At 37.8% G+C, this 20,884-nt stretch overlaps 1 long non-coding RNA gene across 3 annotated transcripts in view; it reads right to left on the bottom strand.

The window, feature by feature from the left end:
• Nucleotides 1-18,098, bottom strand: part of LOC144225189 (uncharacterized) — a 158,234-nt gene extending 140,136 nt beyond the window's left edge. For all 3 annotated transcript variants that reach the window (XR_013333228.1, XR_013333230.1, XR_013333229.1), the window contains exon 1: nucleotides 17,902-18,098. This is a non-coding gene — a long non-coding RNA (uncharacterized LOC144225189). The remainder of the gene's footprint in view (nucleotides 1-17,901) is intronic.
• Nucleotides 18,099-20,884: the final 2,786 nt, after the last annotated feature.

The following is a 20,884-nucleotide window of genomic DNA, read 5'->3' as shown; positions in this document are numbered from 1 at the left end:
GGTAATAGCACAAAAATAGACATAGAGACGGACAGAACAGATGGAGATCCCAGAAATAATCCCACAATTAGATGGTCAGTTAATCTTTGAGAAAGGAGGCAAGAATATGCAGTGGGAAAAATAAAGTGTCTTCAACAAATTGTGTTGGGAAAACTGGACAGCTACACGCATAAGAAGGAAACTGGACAACTTTCTTCAACATACACAAAAATAAATTCAACATGGATTAAAAGACTTAAATGTGAGACAGAAACCCATTAAAATCTTAGAAGAGAACATAGGCAGTAACTTCTCTAACATATACCAGAGCCATTTTTCTTCCTACTGTCTCCTGAGGCAAGGGAAACAAAAGCAAAAATAAACTACTGGAACTATATTAAAATAAAAAGCTTCTGCACAACAAAGGAGCATCAAACCAAAAGACAACCTACTTAATGAGAGAAGGTATTTGCAAATTACATATCTGATAAAGGATTAGAATCCAAAATATATAAATAACTTATAAAACTGAACACCCAAAAAATAAGTAACTCAGTTAAAAAATGGCCAGAAGACATTCACAGACATTTTTTCCAAAAAAGACATCCAGATGGTCAACAGAAACATGAAAAATGCTCCACATCACTAATCATCAGAGAAATGTAAATCAAAACCATAATGAGACATCATTTCACACCTGATATGATGGCTACAATCAAAAGCAACAGAAACAACTTTTGGTGAGATTGTGGAAAAACAGGAACCCTTGCGCACTGTTGGTAGGAATGCAAACTGGTACAATGTGGAAAAGAGAATGGAGGTTCCTCAAAAAATTAAAAATAGAATTACTATATGATACAGTAATTCAACTACTAGGTATTTGCCCAAAGAATAGGAAAATAGTAATTTGAAAAGATATATGCACTTCTATGTTTACTGCAGCATTATTCACAATAGCTAAATTATGGAAGCAGCCCTAGTGCCTATCAATGGATGAATGAATGAAGAAAATGTGGTATATACACACACATGCATATATACACACATATGATGGACTATTACTCAGTCATAAAAATAGTATGAAATCCTTCCATTTGCAACAGTATGTATTGATCTAGAGGGTATAATGCTAAGAGGAATATATCAGTCAAAGGCAAATACCATATGATTTCCTCATATGTGGAATTTAAGAAACAAACAAAATAAGACTCTTAAGTACAGAGAACTGATGGCATCAGAGGGGAGGGGGTATGGGTATGGGTATGGGTGAAATAGATGAAGGAGGTTAAGAGTAGACTTATGATGAGCACTGAATAACGTACAAAATTGCTGAATCACCATACTGTGCACCTGAAGCTAACATGAATGTTTATTATACTGGAATTAAAATAAAAATAATAAACATTTTTTAAAAATAAAAAAAACTTTGGGGCGCCTGGGCGGCTTAGTCGGTTAAGCGTCCAACTTTCGCTTAGGTCATGATCTCACGGTTCGTGGGTTCGAGCCCCGCGTTGGGCTCTGTGCTGACTGCCAGCTCAGAGCCTGGAGCCTGTTTCAGTCTGTGACTCCCTCTCTCTCTCTGACCCTCCCCTGCTCACACTGTCTCTCTCTCTCCTAGAAATAAATAAAAACATTTATAAAAAAAAATTAAAAATAAACTTAAAAAAAGGAAATTCTCACATATGTTACAACATAGAGAAATCTTGAGGACATTATGCTAAATGAGATAAGCCACTCACAAAAAAAAAAAACAAAACAATTACTATACGGTTCTAGTTACATGAGGTACCTACAGCAGTTAAATTCATGGAGACAGAAAGTAGAATGGTGATTGCCTGGAGCTTGGGGGAAAGGGAATGGGGAGTTGTTATTTAACTGGTATAGAGTTTCAATACTTCAAGATGAAAAGAGTTTAGGAATTAGTTGCACAACAGTGTGAATGTACTTAATACTCAAGAACACACTTAAAAATATGATTAAGATGGTAAGTTTCATGTTATTTTACCACAATTTTTAAAAAGCCAGTTAACTGTTCAGAGTAAAAATAGTAATATATATTGGAGCTTTTAAAAAGTGTAGATGTAAAATATATAACAGTAGTACAAAGGATGAGAGGGAAGTAAATAGAATACATCACTGTAAGGTTCTTAAATTGTAACTCAAGTATTATAATGCTAACCCAAGGTAGACTGTGATAATTTGAGTACATATATTTAACTTCTAAAGAAACCAATAAAATAACACAAGTACATATGACCAAAAGAGCCAAGTGAGGACACAGAATAGAAACCAAAAAATACTTCATTAACTTAAATAACACAGGAGAAGAGGAAAAAGGAACACAGAATATAGAGAACATAGAGAAAACAAATACCAAGATGACAGACTTAAATTCAACCAAATCAATAATTAAATTTAATATAAAAACATCAATTTAAAAATGTTTTTAGAAAATCATTGGCAAATATTAACAGTCCTATTGGAGAATCCTTTCTAAAAATAACGTTTTAACAAGAAAACTTGCATTGAGATAAGATGCTAATTCTTCATATGATTTTACCATTATGTCCTGGTTACAAATAAGTCTATATTAACATCTGTTCTATTACTTATGTTACAGATGTTTAAAAAATGCTTCCAATGAGACTATAATGCAGTTCTCTATGACAAAAAGAAGATGGTATAAACTCGAGAAAATTTTTAACAAGTGAGTTGTTTTCAGGGGGATTTTTCTTCTTCCATCAATTTCATCCTTTTCCTTCTACATCATGCCTCACTGTTTTCTTCAATTGTTTCTATGATCTGTACCTTTTCAATTTCATAGATTTTAAAGAAATAGGTAAAAAAGATTATCTCAATTTAAGTTTCTTATGAAAAATATTTATATATCAAGCCAAGTTCAAAGTGGCAAACAGTTTATTTAAACGGAGCTATGGAGGAAGGAATCAAGGATATTAAAAGATTTCTTACATATATATATATGACTAGATGATCACACCACTCTCTTTTTAAAATTTTTTAAATTAAGTTTATTTATTTTTGAGAGAGACAGAGAAGCATAAGCAGTGGAAGGATAGAGAAAGAGGACAGAGAAAATCCCAAGGGTCGGGGCTGCCAGTACAGAACCTGACATGGGGCTTGAACTCACAAAACTGTGAGATCATGTCCTGAGCCGAAACCAAGAGTCAGACGCTTAACTGACTGACCTACCCACGCACCCCACAACCCTCTTTTTTACAAACTCATTGATACAATGAAAAATGTTTTCTTCACAAAAATATGTAATATCATATTTGGTTATCATCTTGGTATGACTAATCCAGTAGATTACCTAATCCAGATGGAAAGTAAATAGAAAAATAACTTTCTAATGGATCTTTTTTTAGCTTAGAAAGCAAGTACAATAATGCTCTTTATTTGCTTCCATCTCAAGATAAAATTTACCCTAAGAAAGAAGCCATATAAAAAATAAAAAAAGAATAAAAATAAAAATAAAGAAAAGAAAGCAGATATAGTTAGCAAAAACATAAATGTTTTTGAGCTTTTTCAGGGAAACCTGATATTCCTAGGTACGTGTATTTCTAGCTCTGACACTTTAGTCATCTTCCACAGTAGTAAAAACATAACAATGAAACATTTAAGAGAATGAAAAAAGAATGGAATTGGCATTAGTTGTCTAATATACCAAAGACAATGACGTTAACTGATGAATGACTCTGGCAAGTAACTGAGCTGTTAGACATCTGAATTTCCTTCATTTGAGGATTAAAAAGAAATGCAAGTATTCTATTATGCAGACTAATAGCCATGGTGTACATCTCTTTCTCCCAGTTAACACCAATTCTGTGTTAGCATCCACTCTTTAAAACAGTACAGAACCAAATCAGGGATAAATCTCAGTTTTTCTTTTTATTTGTAAAGTTTTTAATTAAATTACAGTTAGTTAACATACAGTGCAATATTATTTTCAGGTGTACAATATAGTCATTCTACACGTCCACGAAAGGCCTAGTGCTCCTCATAAGTGCATTTCCTTAATCCCCATCATTTATTTAATGATCCCTCCACCAACCTCCCGTCTGGTAATAATCAGTCAGGTGTCTACAGTTAGGAGCCTCTTTTGGTTTGCCTCCCTCTCTCCTTTTCTTCCCCTTTGTTCATTTATTTCTTAAATTCCACATGTGAGTGAAATCATATGATATTTTTCTCTGACTTATTTTGCTTAGCATAATACTTTCTAGCTCCATCCACTTCATTGCAAATGGCAAGGTTTCATTCTTTAGATGGCTAAGATTCCATTGTGTGTGTGTGTGTGTGTGTGTGTGTGTGTGTGTGAGAGTGTATACACCCCACATCTTCTTTATCCATTTGTTAACTGATGGACATTTGGGCTCCTTCCTGAATATGGCCAGTGTTGATCATGCTGTGGTAAACAGAAGGATCCATGAATTCCTTTGAATTAGTATTTTTGTATTCTTTGGGTAAATACCTAGTAGTACAATTGCTGGATCATAGGGTAGTTCTATTTTTAACTTTTTGAGAAGCCTCCATATTCTTTTCCAGAGTGACTGTGCCAGTTTGCATTCCCACCAACAGTGCACAGGGTTCCTTTTTCTTTACATCCTTGCCAATACCTGCTGTTTCTTATGTTGTCGATTTTAGCCAATCTGACTGATGTTAAGGTGATCTCTCATTGTAGTTTTGATTTGTATTTTCCTGATTATGAGTGATGATGAGCATCTTTTCATGTGTCTATTGGCCATCTGATGTCTCTGGAAAAATGTCTATTCATGTCTTCTGCCCTTTTTTTAAAAAAAAAGGTTATTTGTTTTGTGAAAGAAAGAGATCATGAGCAGGGTAGGAGCAGAGAGAAAGGAGAGAGAATCCCAAGCAGGCTCCGCACTATCAGCGGGGAGCCTGATGTTGGGCTCGACCCCACAACCCATGAGATGATGACCTGAGCAGAAACCAACAGTTGGATGTTTAACCAAATGAGACACCCAGGTGACCCTTCTTCACATTTTTTAGCTGGATTGTCAGTTTTGGGGTGTTGGGTTCTTTACATCTTGTGGATACTATCGCTTTATCAGATATGTCATTTGTAAATATCTTCTTCCACTCAGTACGTTGTCTTTTAGTCTCCTGTTTCCTTTGCTGTGAAGAGCTTTTTATTTTGATGAAGTCACAATAGTTTGTTTTTCCTTTTGTTTCCCTTGCCTCAGGAGACATATATATAGTAAGAAGTTGCTATGGCTGGCGGCACCTGGGTGGCTTAGTCGGTTAAGCATTGGACTTCGGCTCAGGTTATAATTTCACCATTCCCGAGTTCGATCCCTGTGTCAGGCTCTGTGCTGACAGCTCAGAGCCTGGGGGCTTTTTCAGATGCTCTGTCTCCCTCTCTCTCTCTGTCGCTCACCTGCTTATGCTTTCTATCAAAAACAAACAAACAAACAAAAAAAAGTTTTAAAATCAAACAAAAAAAAAAGAAGTTGTTCTGGCTGATGTCACAGAGATGTCTATATTCTCCTCTGGAATTTTGATGGTTTCGTGTGTCACATTTAGGTCTTTAACCCATTTTCAATTTATTTCTGTGTATGGTATAGGAAAGTGGTCCAGTTTCCCCAAAACCATTTGTTGAAGAGACCATCTTTTTTTCTGTTGAATAGTCTTTCCTATTTTGTGAAATCTTGATTACTCTTAAGCCCACTCCTAGGTAATCCATAATCCCTTCCTCCTCACCTGTTATCATTTAGGAAGTGAGTGTCTGACCCAGTCAATAAGTAATGGAGGCAAGTGTGTTAGAAGATTCCAAAAAAGATTTTCTTGTTCTTAAAAAGAAATATATGTGGGGCGCCTGGGTGGCTTAGTCGGTTAAGCATCTGACTTTCGCTTAGGTCATGATCTCGCAGTTCGTGGGTTCGAGCCCCGCGTCAGGCTCTGTGCTGATAGCTAGCTCGGAGCCTGGAGCCTATTTCAGAGTCTGTATCTCCCTCTCTCTCTGACCCTCCCCTGCTCACACTGTCTCTCTCTCTCTCTCCCAGAAATAAATAAAAATTAAAAAAAAAAAAAAGAAATATACGTGAAGAGATGGTGTTTTCTTTGGCTAGATTAATTGAAGACTAAAACTACAGTGGTCACCTTCTGACCATGAGGAAACCTACTCTGAAAAGCTAACACTTTGAGGATGGCAGAGTACAATAATGAGATTTGAATCCTAATCATGCCACTGAGCAGTTGCAATGACCAATGTGGAAGCTGTCTTATCTTGGAATTTCCTATTTGAGAATAATTTTTAAGTAATTTTGAGGTTAAAAAATTATTGCAATTAAAATTACTCTTAACGTGTACTTAGTATCTGGTATTGTACTAAGTTCTGTAAATGGATTATTTCACTTACTACAATAAACCTATGAGACGGCTATTATAATGTCCATAAAACCAAAGAGGAAACTTTGTCTTATAGAATTAAACTATACCCCACACAGTCACGTAACTAATAAATGGCATAACAGAGAATTCAAAACTTTTGTACTTCAAAGTTAGGCTCCTAGCTATTGACTCAACGTCATTTTATCATTCATTACACACACAAACATTAACAACATATTATTGAGTATGTACTGTGATAATTTCCTGGAAATTGAATTTGGATAAAAAAGGTTTTTTTAGAGGAAACAGTATCTGAGATTGTACATGACAGGAAATATTAAGCCAACCCTAACAAAAGGCTTGGGTACTAGTGTGTTCTATTTAGTAAATAATATCCTCACTAAGTAAATAATATGCTTTACTTATTTCAGTAGCTTAGTCTGAGAGTGGTTTGGAAAGCAAGACACATTGCAGAGATCTGTGTTGTTGGCTAGAGAGGTGTGAATCATTTTTGTCAAGTCAGCATCCACTGGAATATATATGAAGGTCACCTTTGAGTAATGGGAATTCTCAAGAGCATAGTAACAGGGATCTATGTGGAAAGTCCATGGCTATCAAAAAGGTAACATAAGAAATGCTTTGCTGAAAACAGAGTTTTGTACTTTGACTGTAATGGTGGTTACATGAATCTACACATAGATAACTGCATTGATTAAATGCACACATGCACACCAACTAGTTTATGTAAACTGGTAAAATCTCAGTAAGATCATTAGATAACAATTTCTTGGATGTGATGTTATAACTATATGTATACAAGATGTAATTACCATTGGGGGAAACTGGGTGAAGATGTACAAGAAATCTTTCTGTACTATTACTAGCAACTGCACATGAATCTAAAATTTTAAAATATTAAGTTAAAAAAAGAAGTTTTGTAACGTATATGTCAGATACTGTATGATGTGTGAAAGCACTGGACTAGGAATGAGAAGACTTTGCTTTTTTAGTTTGGTTTTTTTTTTTGACTTTAAGTCACTCAAACTTTATGACTCTTGACTCTCATTCGTAAAAGGGACTATCTCACAACACCATTGAAAAGGATATATGAGAAGATGGCAGAGAAGTAGGGAGCTCCGTACATTGCACTCACCCCCATATCTCACATGGAAAAGATCTGAAGCCATAGGAAACCTTACAGAACCCAAGAGATTGGGAGAAAAAGGACGCAGAATCCACTGAGAAAGCCTTTTAACGTGAGTGCAAACTAGGGAAGATAAAATCGGGCTGGGATCAGAGACTCAAAGGCAAGGGGGTGATCCCCCTCTGCGGGGAGTGAGAGGGGAAAGAGAGTCCAAAACCACTCAAGAAACAGTCCCTGTCGCTGGGAAAGAGAAAAACCTCCGCTTGGGACACAGAAGGACCGTGTGTGCCAAATCCCTGCATGCCAACTCGTCCTGGAGGGGCCGCACGCACGGACCCCTCCTCTGTCCTCCTGGCTGGCTGGACCCCTGGAGGAACGACATGCCACAGCTCCCTGTGCTCCTGGCTGGCTGAGCCTCTAGAGGGAAGGCGAAGGGCTTAAAACTGGGAGATTTGCCTGTGAGTTCGTGTTTCAGGTGACGGGACACAGAGGGACCCCATTTCCCACTCTCCAGGGGGCCAGTGCGCTCCCCAGGCAAACCCCCGTCCTTGCTCGGCAACCCGACCTGGAGGAGAAGGGACCATCATCCCCAGAGCTAGGCAAGAGGCGTGGAATTGCCCCAAGGGAATCGCCTGTGTGGTTGTGTCTACTGCAATTTCAGTGGGGCCAGCGGAGTGGAATTTGGAAACTAGGCCTGGCCTGGGTTAAAGAGCACGACCCACTTTGGCTGCGCTCCCCGCACAGGGACTTTACACACCCAAAAAAGCGAGGTGTAGCACTTGGTTCAAGAAGGGACTGGAGCACCGCCACTCTCCTCCACACAACCCCCAAGGCAGAACTCTCACCTGACTCATTGGATCACACCATGCCCATCACTGCTAGAGAGCTGCCCCCCTCCTTTTTTTTTGTTTCTCTTTTTCCCGGAACACTGACCTGATTAACTCTGGTCACTGGCTTGCTTAAACAATCACAACTAGTCCATTCTGTTGATGTAAATTCTACAACTACTGACCATTCATCTCTTTCTCTCAGGAGTAATTAAACTATATAGTTTCTCTGGATAACACCAGCATCCTTCTATCACCTATCCAACCATATTCCACCCTTTAGTTTTTTGAAAAAAGCTTCTTATCCCTTCTGCCTGTTCATTCTATTGCCAATTTTGCCTCATCCCCGCCCTGTCTTCTCTTTCTCTAAGCTCTTCAACCAGCACTGCATACCTGGCTATTTAATTGTAGCTGGGAAATCCACTTATATGCTTTAAACCACTCTTTGTCCATCAGTTTTCTTCTTTTTTCCTTTTCTTCTTCTTGACCTTTTCATGTATTTTTTATTTTCTACTATTAGCCTTCCCTCCTCCGTCTTTTCTCTTAACTTTTTCATTCTCCCTCTCAGTTTGCATGTTTGTTGGATTTGTCTGTGCATTTGTGTGCCTCTGCTCCCTGTGTGTTTGTCTGTCTGCTTTCTTCTCCAGGGCTACCTCAAGAAGCAAGCCAAAGTACACCTGGTGGAGAGTCCCAAATGTCACTACAAGTAGGAAAATAAAATAACCAAGGTTTCAACAAGAGAGACCAAGAGATACTATTCAAAATACACCCTCTGAAAAGATAGGCCCTGGACAAAGAGTCTTCTTGAGTACAGCAGCCCTCACAGGTGCAGAGAGCATAACAAGTCTTAAACTAACAAGAGAGAGAAAGCCAACTAAAATGATGAAACGAAAGAGCTCTCCTCCAAAGAAATTCCAAGAAGAAATGACACCTAATGAGCTGCTCAAAACAGATATAAGCAGCATAACTGAACAAGATTTTAGAACAATAATCATAAAATTAACAGCTGGGCTTGAAAAAAGCATAGGGGACATCAAAGAAACTATGGCTACAAACAACATGGAGAATAAAAATAGGCATGAAGAATTTAAAAATGCGATAAATGAGATACATAACAAATTAGAGGCATCCAATGCATGGATTGAAGAGGCAGATAGGAGAATAAGTGACTTAGAAGATACCATTATAGAAAAAGAGGAAACCGAGAAAAAAAGAGACAAACTGATCCAGGAACACGAAAGAAGAGTTCGAGAGGTCAGCGATATGGTCAAACACAACAATATTCGTACCATAGGAATCCCAGAAGAGGAAGAGAGAGGCAACGGTGCTGAAGGAGTCCTGGAATAAATTATAGCAGAGAACATCCCCAACCTGGGGAAGGAAGTAAACATTGAAATACAAGAGGCACAGAGAACTCCCCTCAGACGTAATATGAATCGATCTTCTGCACGGCATATCATAGTGAAAAAGGCGAAATATAAGGACAAAGAGAGAATTTTGAAAGCAGCTAGGGAGAAAAGGACCATAACATACAAAGGGAAACCTATCAGAGTGGTGACAGACCTATCTACTGAAACTTGGCAGGCCAGAAAGGAATGGCAGGAGATCTTCAAAGTGATGAACAGAAAAAAATATGCACCCAAGAATCCTCTATCCAGCAAGCCTGTCATTCAAAATAGAAGGAGAGATAAAAACCTTTCCAAATAAACAGAAATTGAAAGAATTTGTCACCACTAAGCCAGCCCTACAAGAAATCCTGAGGGGGACTCTCTGACAGATGTATTGCAAGGAACAAAGACATCAGAGACACCACCACAGGCATGAATCCCACAAAGGACACAATGACTCCAAACTGACATATTTCAATAATAACACTGAATGTAAATGGGCTGAATGCTCCAATCAAAAGACATAGGGTAGCAGAATGGATTAAAAAACAAGATCCATCTATATGCTATCTACAAGAAACTCATTTTAGACTGGAAGATACCTTCAGATTAAAAGTAAGGGGATGGAGAAATATATATCATGCTACAGGAAATCAAAAGAAAGCCGGAGTAGCTATACTTATATCAGACAAACTGGACTTTAAATTAAAGACAATAACAAGAGATGAAGAAGGGCACTACATAATAATTACAGGGTCCATCCATCAGGAAGAACTAACAATCATAAATGTCTACGCACCGAATATGGGAGCACCTAAATATCTAAAACAATTAATCACAAACAGAAACAAGCTTATAGATAAGAATGTGCTAATAGCAGGGGACTTTAATACTCCGCTTACAGCAATGGATAGGTCAACCAGACAGAAAATCACTAAAGAAATAACGGACTTGAAAGACACATTGGACCAGATGGATCTGATGGATATATTTAGAACTTTACATCCTGAGGCCAGGGAATTTACTTTCTTCTCAAGTGCGCATGGCACATTCTCCAAGATAGATCACATACTGGGACATAAAGCAGCCCTCAATAAATTCAAAAGAATACAGATCATACCATGCACACTGTCAGATCACAATGCTTTGAAACTTGAAATCAATTACAGGAAGAAGTCTGGAAAACCTCCAAAAACATGGAGGTTAAAGAACACCCTTCTAAAGAATGAATGGGCCAATCAGGCAATTAGAGAGGAAATTAAAAAATATATGGAAACAAATGAAAATGAAAAGACAACAATCCAAAATCTATGGAATGCGGCAAAGGCAGTACTAAGAGGAAAGTACATTGCATTCCAGCCTATTTGAAGAAATTAGAAAAAGTGCAAGTACAAAATCTAACTNTCTAGATGCTGGCAAGGATGTGGAGAAACGGGCACCCTTCTACACTGTTGGTGGGAATGCAAACTAGTGCAGCCCCTCAGGTAAACAGTGTGGCAGTTCCTCAAAAAATTAACAGAACTCCCCTATGACCCAGCATNATGGAGGAGGGCACTTGTGGGGATGAGCACTGGGTGTTATATGGAAACCAACTTGACAATAAACTATTTGTAAAAAAATAATAATAAATAAAAAGAAAAGAATATATGAAGAATGTATTTCAAAGGTCTGTGCAACTTAGATAAATAAGTGATATTACTTTAGATCTTTGACATAATACCATTTGCCATTTACTGAGTGTTTTTATTTGCTTGCTAAGCAATATTGCAAGATCCTTTGATAACTCCCAATTTACTAATAACATAATATTCTTGTTAACTCTACCACGTCGTACGGATGTCCTTAACCATATAACTATTACCATTTGACAGAGAACGCTTAAAAATTCAGAGCAATAGTAACTTGCAAAAAGTCACTCAATTAATGAAAGAGTCACCATTATTTAATTCTTACTGTATAGCAGGAACATATTTAACATTGTATCATTCCATTTAATGCTATGAAGTATTAGAAATTTCCTTTTTATTTAATAGAATCTTTTTAATTTTTAAACATATTTATATTTGCAAGCATGCAAGCAGGGGAAGGGCAGAGTGTGAGAGAGGGAGACACAGAATCTGAAGCAGGCTCCAGACTCTGAGCTGTCAGTACAGAGCCAGACATAGGGCTCGAACTCAGGAAGTGAGAGATCATGACCTGAGCCAAAGTCAGATGCATAACCGACTGAGCCACCCATGCACCCTTATTTAACAGGAAATTAATCAACGTTGTACACACATCTAGTCAGAGGCAAACCTGAGTTTTGAATCCAGGTCTGTTATATAAACTATTAATCTAATTATGTACTAATGGATAGCTTGTAAGACTGGCACATAAGATACAAGGTTTTAAAATCACTTTCTTCCTAAGTCTTGAAAGGCTATTACTTGAAAAATTTTCTTCTTTAAAATCTATATTAAAAAAAAAAACCTATTCCAGAAACCTTTATTCTTTTGTTTTACTTCTAAAAAAGGGAACTTTTATTTAGGCTTATTATTCATTTCCTTTACTTTCAAGGCAAGACCTTAAAAAAAAACAAACACATTTTGCTAATGATGCATGTATACTTTTAGATTATCATGGTTCTTTTATCTATTTCCATTGACCCTGCTCTTAAAAATTATCTACTGTTACAAAAAAATGGACATCTCTAACAGATTATAAGCATCTTCCTGTGTTACCACCTTCATATAAGGGCAATCTATCATTTTTCCTCCAGTTTCATTGAGATATAATTGGCATACATCACTGTACAAGTTTAAGATATACAACATAACTTAGATATATTGTGAAATGATTACCACAAGGTTTAGTTACATTGTGAAAATGCCACAATGTTTAGTTACCATCATCTTATATAGGTAAAGTAAGCCAGAGAGAAAGTTCTTCCTTGTGATAAGTCTTGGGACTTACCCTCTTAACTTTCATATGTATCATACAGCAGTGAAAACTACAGTCATCATAATGCACATTACATCCCTAGTACTTACTTATCTTGTAATTAGAAGTGTGTACTTCCCTTACCTCCTGTCTCCGGTAACAACAAATCTGACCTCTTTTCTGAGTTTTGTTTTGTTTTCAGATTTCACATATGAGATCATACAGTATTTGTCATTCTCTAACTTATTTCCCACAACAAAATGACCTCAAGGTCCATCCCTGTTGTCAGAAATGACAGGATTTCCTTGTTCTGTTTTTTATGGCTAATAATTCACCATATATATAAAAATATATATTTTTAATCCATTCACCCATTGATGGACACTTAGATTGCTTCCATGTTTGGCTATTTTAAATAATGCTACTATGAACATGGGGGTGCATGTTCATATTATTCTCCTCATATTTTAAGTTATGTTTTATCATTCCTAGCTTAGATTTTTCTGGCCATCCATTTTTCAACTCACAGCAACCAAACAGTTCTGCAAAACTCCCTCTATCAAAAGGTACCAAGAGATGTCGATCTCAGAGGTCTCTCCATATTCACCCTACAATCCTTGTAGTTCTCTTTCACACTAGATGATGTACACATTCTTTACTTAAAGCTTTTGGTTTTTGGTTTTTCCGAGTTTTCTCTCCACCTTCTCTTTCACATGTTGCCTCCTTCATTTCACAATCTCTAAAAGGAGAAATAATCCCCCAATTTTCTCCCAGACTTTCTTCTTTTTCCTTTATCTCTTTTAGGAATCTTTGTTATCTCAAAGGTTCCCAATTTTTTCATCACCCTCTACCTCTTTCCCAGGCTCTTAAACTCCCTTTTTTCTTCCCTGCCAAAGAGCTTTCGTGGATGAACTTTATTTCCCTCTAAATCAAATACTAAGTGTCTATTAATGGCTTATCCTGTCACTCAAGATATAATCTTTAGAACTATTTTTCAATCTTTCTTCTTACAATGGTCAACAGATCTGTGTGTTCTTAAATTGAGGTCTTAAATTAAATAATCTAAATCAAAATCATGAGAAAGGATTGTTAAAAATGCAGATTCCTATGCTTTGCGCTGGACCAACTAAAAAGGATTTCACACAAGAGTGCGGCAATCTGCTTTTTAAATAAACACCCCATCTAAGTCTTAGGCAGACTATGCTTGGGAACTACTGCATTATATCAAGTTTCATTTAATTCTGCAGATTCTACCTTTTCAATGTTCTTATTTGTTTCTCTCCTTTCCTATGGACTTTGCCCTAGTTTAGGGCTATTTAATCTCTTAGCTGGACATCTGTAATAGGACTTCTTTGCCTCCAGGATATTTTCCACCCTAATTTATCCTACGTACTGGAGTCTTACTAATCTTACTAAGTCACAGCTCTGCTCATTTAATGTGACAAGAATTTATTGAGAGCGTACTATATACTAGGTGCTCTAGGGCAGGAGGTTCCAAACGGGGCTATAACCAAAGTCATTAAGTGAGAGAAGCCTCTTCAAAATAGATTCTCTACCACCCCTCCAGGCCTATTAAATTAGAATGTCTAGAAACAAAGTTGAGAAACTTATTTTTTATTTTATTTTTTTTTTATGTTTTATTTATTTCTAGGAGAGAGAGAGAGACAGCGTGAGCAGGGGAGGGTCAGAGAGAGAGGGAGTGACAGACTGAAACAGGCTCCAGGCTCTGAGCTGGCAGCCAGCACAGAGCCCGACGCGGGGCTCGAACCCACGAACCGTGAGATCATGATCTAAGCGAAAGTGAGAGGCCTAACCGACTAAGCCACCCAGGCGCCCCCAAAGTTGAGTAACTTATTTTTAAAAAGTTCCACAGGTGACTCTGATACTTTTGGGCAATACCAGATTGGAGCATATAAAGGCTAAGACATTCTTGTGTATTTCAGAGTGAACTAGGAGAGATGTGACCATATCCAAGTACCTACCATACAATACATTGATTAATGCTATATTAGAAGTACCAGGTACTGTGGGAAAGATTGATTCTAACTTCACTAAATACCTTTAGTAACATACCCTGATGGAAGGAAGCTTTCCTCCTCTAATTTCCCACAGCACATCTATTATTCTCTTATCATCTCACTTTTATCTTGCCCTATAATTATTTTTGTATATATCTCATGTCCTCTACAATTGTACTTCAAAGCCTTGGCCTTTTGAGGGCAAATAATCTGACGAGGAATCTTGAGTTCTATTTACAGGATGAAGCTGTACTCCCCCCCCCAAAAAAAAACCCCAAATTATGCATAGTTATGCACTTAATTATCTCAAAAATAGGATGTCCCTATAACTGTTGGATATGAGGACAAATTTATGGATTTTAATCTCAGTATAGCATTCAGTAAAGTTCCTTCAACATGCGTACTGCACATAAAGTTATGTGTGAATCAATGGGATCTGAAGAAAATGCAACAACATACTTATTATGTCCAGTATCTACCATAAAAGGCTATAGATTCCAAATGAGATAATATGCTGGTGGTTTTTGCAAACCAATGCCTTGTAAGCCAAAACTAGTCAGTCTGTTTTGTGTGGATAGGCCAAGCAAATTTGGGAGTATGTTTTATTTACAAATTTTAATTTGTAAAATTTGGATGCCTGGGTGGCTCAGTCAAACATTCAACTCTTGATTTCAGCTCAGGTTATGACTTCATGGTTCCTGAGTTCAAACACTGTGTCAGGCTCCACACTGTCAATATGGAGCCTGGTTGGGATTCTCCCTCTCTCTCTGTCCCTCCGTTTGCTTGCTCTCTCAAAATAAATAAATGTAAAAAATAAATTTTAATTTAAATGTCTTGTTTCGGCAAATATCCTGATATACCACAGGCTCTACTACTCCTTATTATCTTACAGTAATCTGAGTTTACACATTTAAGGTTATATACATGATCTAAAGAGGAGAGTTCTAATGGTGACAGACAATTGCTCCAAACCATTTCTGCTTTTTGAGTGTTGGCTATTATAATGGGCTGAATTTCATGCAACCCCCACATTCCTGTGTTGAAGTCCTAATCCCCAGCACCTCAGAATGCAGCCATATTTGAAAGTTAGATCTTTAAAGAGATAATTTAGATAAAANCATGACCCAAGCGAAAGTCGGACGCTCAACCGACTAAGCCACCCAGGCGCCCCGAATGGTGTCCTTTTAAGAAGAAATTTGGGAACAGTTTATGTGCACGTTCAAAAAACCATACAAAGACAAAGGCAGAACATGGCCATCTACATAACCCAAAGAGAGAAGCTTCAGAATGAAATCAATCATGCTAACAACCTGATCTTGGATTTTCTACTCTCTAGAATCATAAAGAAAGAAAATTCTGTTTAAGCCACTCAGTCTGTAGTATTTTGTTAAAGCTGCTCTAGCAAACTAATACCGCTATCAACTGTATTTAACATTAATCTTAACTTAGGCATTTTACATCATGTTTGCCATGTTCAAGTCATTCTGCCAGGTACACAGGTGAATACCATTCTAAGCAGCTTAGGGTCTGATAGATAAGGTAAATTACATATAAGATACAATTATCAACATAAATAAGAAACATTACAGGCCCTAAAGCAAAAAAGCCAAATAAAGACAAGCATTTTACTTCTATAGGTGCTCTGGAGGGACAGTTGTCTACAGGCTACAACTCAAAAAATTCAGAATTTGACCTAGCTCCTAAAAAATAAGATGCAACTAAGCAGAGGAGGAAGGGCATCTAGGTGAGAAAAACAGTGTACAAAGTCAAATATATCTACTATTAGAGGAAACATTTTTTTCCCCCAAGTACAGGTACATCTAACAAGTTTCTTTTCTTAACTCTAAAGCCACTCTCTGTATTTTTAAATTAAGTCCTTATAAAATTTAGGCATTTTTTTTTCCCGTCAGATAAATAATTGTTGAAGTGACTTTGTTCAGCATAATACTGACATTCAAAGGATGTGGTTCGTCTCTATGGTCTCTTGGGCTTCTGCTGAGATTCAGTTTTATTTTCAAACGGTCTGTGAAGGCAGTTAAGCAACTCATAGAACATTCTCTTGAGAAATTCTGGCCATTTTTAAATCCCTTGTCTATAAATCTCATCACGTTATATGGCTCCACAACGCAAGTAGCCTGTGTTTTCTTAAGTGCCTCCTCTTCTGAAGAACGTATCACATAGTTCATTAATGTTTCACATCTAAGCATTCTAATGTATTTTTTATTTAATGAAATTTCTAACCTAGAGGCTGAGGAAGTTACTCAAAATGTTTCATCCAAGCTGCTGGAAAAGTGCTCATTAGCAGGGAGTTTTGAAGATGGGATATGAAGAAAGAGGTTGGCAGGAACCTAAACACATATAGATCTAAACTTTCATAAATGCTTCCCTGTCTTAACTCTAGAGGAATAAATTCTTCCTGATAAGCAGGTAAGTTTTGCTTAAGTTTTCTTTTAGATTTTGGTGACTAGAATTTAATGACTTGTGTGATTTATTAAAAGATGTGTTTTAAAGCCACAAGATTTTTTAAAAATAATTATCTGTAGAAAGCCTTCTCTTGATTATTTCAATGTTTACTTTCATAAGACTTATGTGAAACCCATATCCTCAAATGAGACACACGCTGAACCAAACGCACCATATTTAGCACCTGGTTTCAATTACTTTAGGCTACAATGATTCTTTTTAAAAAAAGGAGACTCAGCTGAATTAGTTTGGTTCTTTGAATGGTTTAGACTCAAAGCACCTGTCCATTTTACCATCTGCCTTCAGATTTATGGGAGATTAAGAATTTAACAAAGGGGGCGTCTGGGAGGCCCAGTCAGTGAAGCCTTGTTTTCGGTCCAGGTCATGATCTCCAGGTTTGGGAGTTTAAGACACATATCGGGCTCTCTGCTGTCAGCACAAAGCCTGATGCCTGGGATCCTATGGGCCACCCCATCCTCTCAAAAATAAACATTAAAAAAAAATTTTAAGTCAGAGAAGCTCTGAGACTGCTACAGAGAATCTGAAAATTCAGGTCTTTGTCCATTACCCAGGTAGATGGAATTCGGCAGTCAGGAAGAACCAAATTTTAAAATTTAACAGTAACTCGAATTGTACCCAGTGTTTTAAAACTACAAAACGTGTACAGTGTCGTCAAAAATTCGCACTGTAAGAAATTACTTTCTTTTTTGAATACACGTTCCTCGTGTGACAAAGTAGACTAGAGTTTCCGTAACCCCCTATTTAACGAGGGGATAGGGTTACCACACGCTTACCTTAGGGAAACAACGTGCACTTTGTAACTGAGCAGGAATATCGTTTGGTGAGAGAGAAGGATAAAGAAAACGGAGGCTGGTGGTGTGACCCTAGCACAGGCCCGCCGTTACTCTTGAGGAAACTGCCTCAGCCCGACAGCTCCTCGTCCACCTAGCAAGGCAGCTTTTCCCGCGGAGTCTTGTCTTCCGGCCAGAAGTCACCTCGGCCCGCCCACCCGGAAGCCGTCGTCTTGGTAACTCAGTACCGTCCCTCCCGCAATACTTTGCCACGCCCACCGATTGGCGCGTCCTGAGCCAGTCTGGCTTTGATTGGCCCTTGTCTCCTTCACTCTAAGAGACGTTTGAGGCGGTGAGATTCCATACCTCGTACTTGAATTTGTGGCGCGTAGAGTCCGTGAGGTGCAGAATGGAGCCGGGCGTCTGACTGGAGTTAGCAGTCTGTGGTGAGCGACCCAGAAGGGAAAATGGCAGAAAGGGCGGCCGGAGGTGGAGGGACACTGAGTCAAAGAGGCCGTCTAGACATGGGGGACTTCACGCGGGCAGCTTCGCTTGCCTGAGGCAGGACCTCTGTTCACGGACTCTCAGTCTCTAGATTCGGACCTGGCGTCGTTTTCCTCTCGATTCAGAGACTGCACGTCTGCCCGGGTTCGGTCGCCCCTGAAGGAAGCTTCCTCCTAAGGCCATCTTTCCTCTTTCAGTGCCTTTCCCAGAAACAACTCTCCAGCTCTGATGTGCTTACAACTACTAACTCACTTTATTCCCCACTGATGTCTTCCACAATTCAATTCTCGACACCCTCACCAGCAGAATCAGAAGGAAACTTTACATCTCCCCTTGACTGTGGAAAAACGCCTTGGCAGCGATTGTTGAGTGTCTCGCACCTCACATACTGAATGTAGAACGTTCCTCATCAAGAAAGAGGATGCTGTTGTTGCTAATCATCCTAAGGGGGAATGTAGTGAAGGTCACACGTGGAGAGCGCATGTGAAAGCTTTCTATAAACCACCACAGAAATGTAAGTTACTATTGTTGCAGTTGCTGACCCTTCATATCAAAAACATGGTTATCTTATTCTTGGCCAGACCCATCGATACATGCGTTTCATATATATATGCTGGAGTAGTTAAACTCTGAGGCTTGATCTGAAACAAAAGCAGTCACTGATTGAAACCCCTTCACTAAATTTTGCTTTCTTTGTCTTGTAAAACATGATTCCCCGCCCTCCTTCCCCCGGCTCCCCATTGTAAGAGATTCGGGACCATTTCAGAAGTTTTATGCTATTATAAATGGACAGCTTTCCTTAACATCCCCTAATAAAATCCTCCGTTTCTTTCTAATTTGACAATTTACTTAATTTTCTGTATGTTCAGGCTCTAGAACAGAGGTTCTTTGGTGGGGAGAGTGACGTAGTCCCCACTAAGAACCAAGAAAAACCATGGAGGTTTTGTATAGAATATGATAGATGCACCCAAAAATTTTATAGCAATTTCAGGGAGTTGTAGAGGCCCCTTGAAAGTATGGATATTTGTAGGACCCCAGTCCAATTCTAAAAGTTCATTTCGATTTTTTAAGAAGTAGAAATAGTTTGGCAAGAAGAGATGTTTTACTTTAAAAAAAAGACTGTCATTTAACTCCTGAGTTGTTTTGAGACTTAAGTTCTGATGGAAGTGGGAATTGAGAAGTCTGAAGCAACTGCATGAGTAGCTAAACTTTTAAATGAGCATTGATTTAAGAATTTTAGAGAAGTCACTGAAATGCTTTTTAAGGTCTTAGGAAAGCCTTCCACAGGTGAGGGTAGTATATGGGCACACAGGCATACAAGAAATAAGTTGACAAGATTTTGTTTCTATCCAGAGTCTTTTTGAATTAACATAAAAAGTAGGAAATTCTTGAACAACACTAAGAGTTCAAGTAAGTATGTGCCTTAATTTTTTGGATGTTGCATATTGAAATAATTTTTAGTGTGAAATTCTATCAACACGTCAATTATAGATTGTCTTCTGAACTATTTCAAGCATTATTTTTTCACATCAGAAGTTTAGTTCACCTGAAACTTAGTTTTGTGTATGATGGGAAGAATGGCTTATCTAATTTTTTTTGTTTTGTTCTTGTTTGGAAAACCATGGCCCATGGGCCAAATCTGGCCCACTCTCTGATTTTGTAAATAAAATTCTGTTGGAACACTGACATACCATTTGTTTACTTGTTGTCAGTGGCTACTTTTGTGGTACTATGTCAGAGTTTAGTAGTTGTGACAGAGACTGCATAGGCCTCAAAGCCTAATACATTACTCTCTCTCCCTATACAGAGAAAGTTTGCCAACCCCAGGAATAGCACATCCTTCTCCCCACTGAATGGATAGTATCATGTTTGTCCCATATATCTGTCATTGTTTTTGAGTTATCTAGTCTGTCTCATTTATGGAGCTCTGCACATATAACTCAAATGTTTTAATTGCTTTAACTCTAAAATAAGACAATATTCAATCAGTTAAATTTCTCTCCTTCTGTCCCATACCAAGTTGTTTTTTGCCTTTCTTATTTTTGGCCCTTTGATCCTCCATATGAATTTTATGATCCATTTATTAAATACTATGAGAAATACTTTGAGGGTTCGATAGTAATCGCTTTGAGTATATAGTTTTTGGGGAAAAGAAATATCTTTATGATATTCAGTCTTTCCATCCATGAACATAGTATATCCTGATTGTTGTTATGCCTTTTAATGTGATTTTCTAACCATTTCCTTATGAGTGTTCATTGTGGTTGCCTAGTTTTAGAATTAGGGCAAGACTGGCTGGTTTCTTGAAATGATCTAAGATGTATTCCTTCTACTTCTTGAAGAGTTTGTATAGGATTGGTAATATTTCTTTGTTAAATAGAACCCATCCATGTAGCCATCTAGGCCTGGCATTTTCTTTGAAAAGGTTTTAATGAAATTAAGAAAATGAGAACAAACTCTACTTGGCCTACATCTTACCATT

Source organism: Crocuta crocuta, unplaced genomic scaffold (genome assembly GCF_008692635.1).
Source record: "Crocuta crocuta isolate KB4526 unplaced genomic scaffold, BGI_CrCroc_1.0 scaffold388, whole genome shotgun sequence".
NCBI classification, from domain to species: Eukaryota; Metazoa; Chordata; class Mammalia; order Carnivora; family Hyaenidae; genus Crocuta; species Crocuta crocuta.
This window is presented reverse-complemented; position numbering and strand designations above follow the sequence as displayed.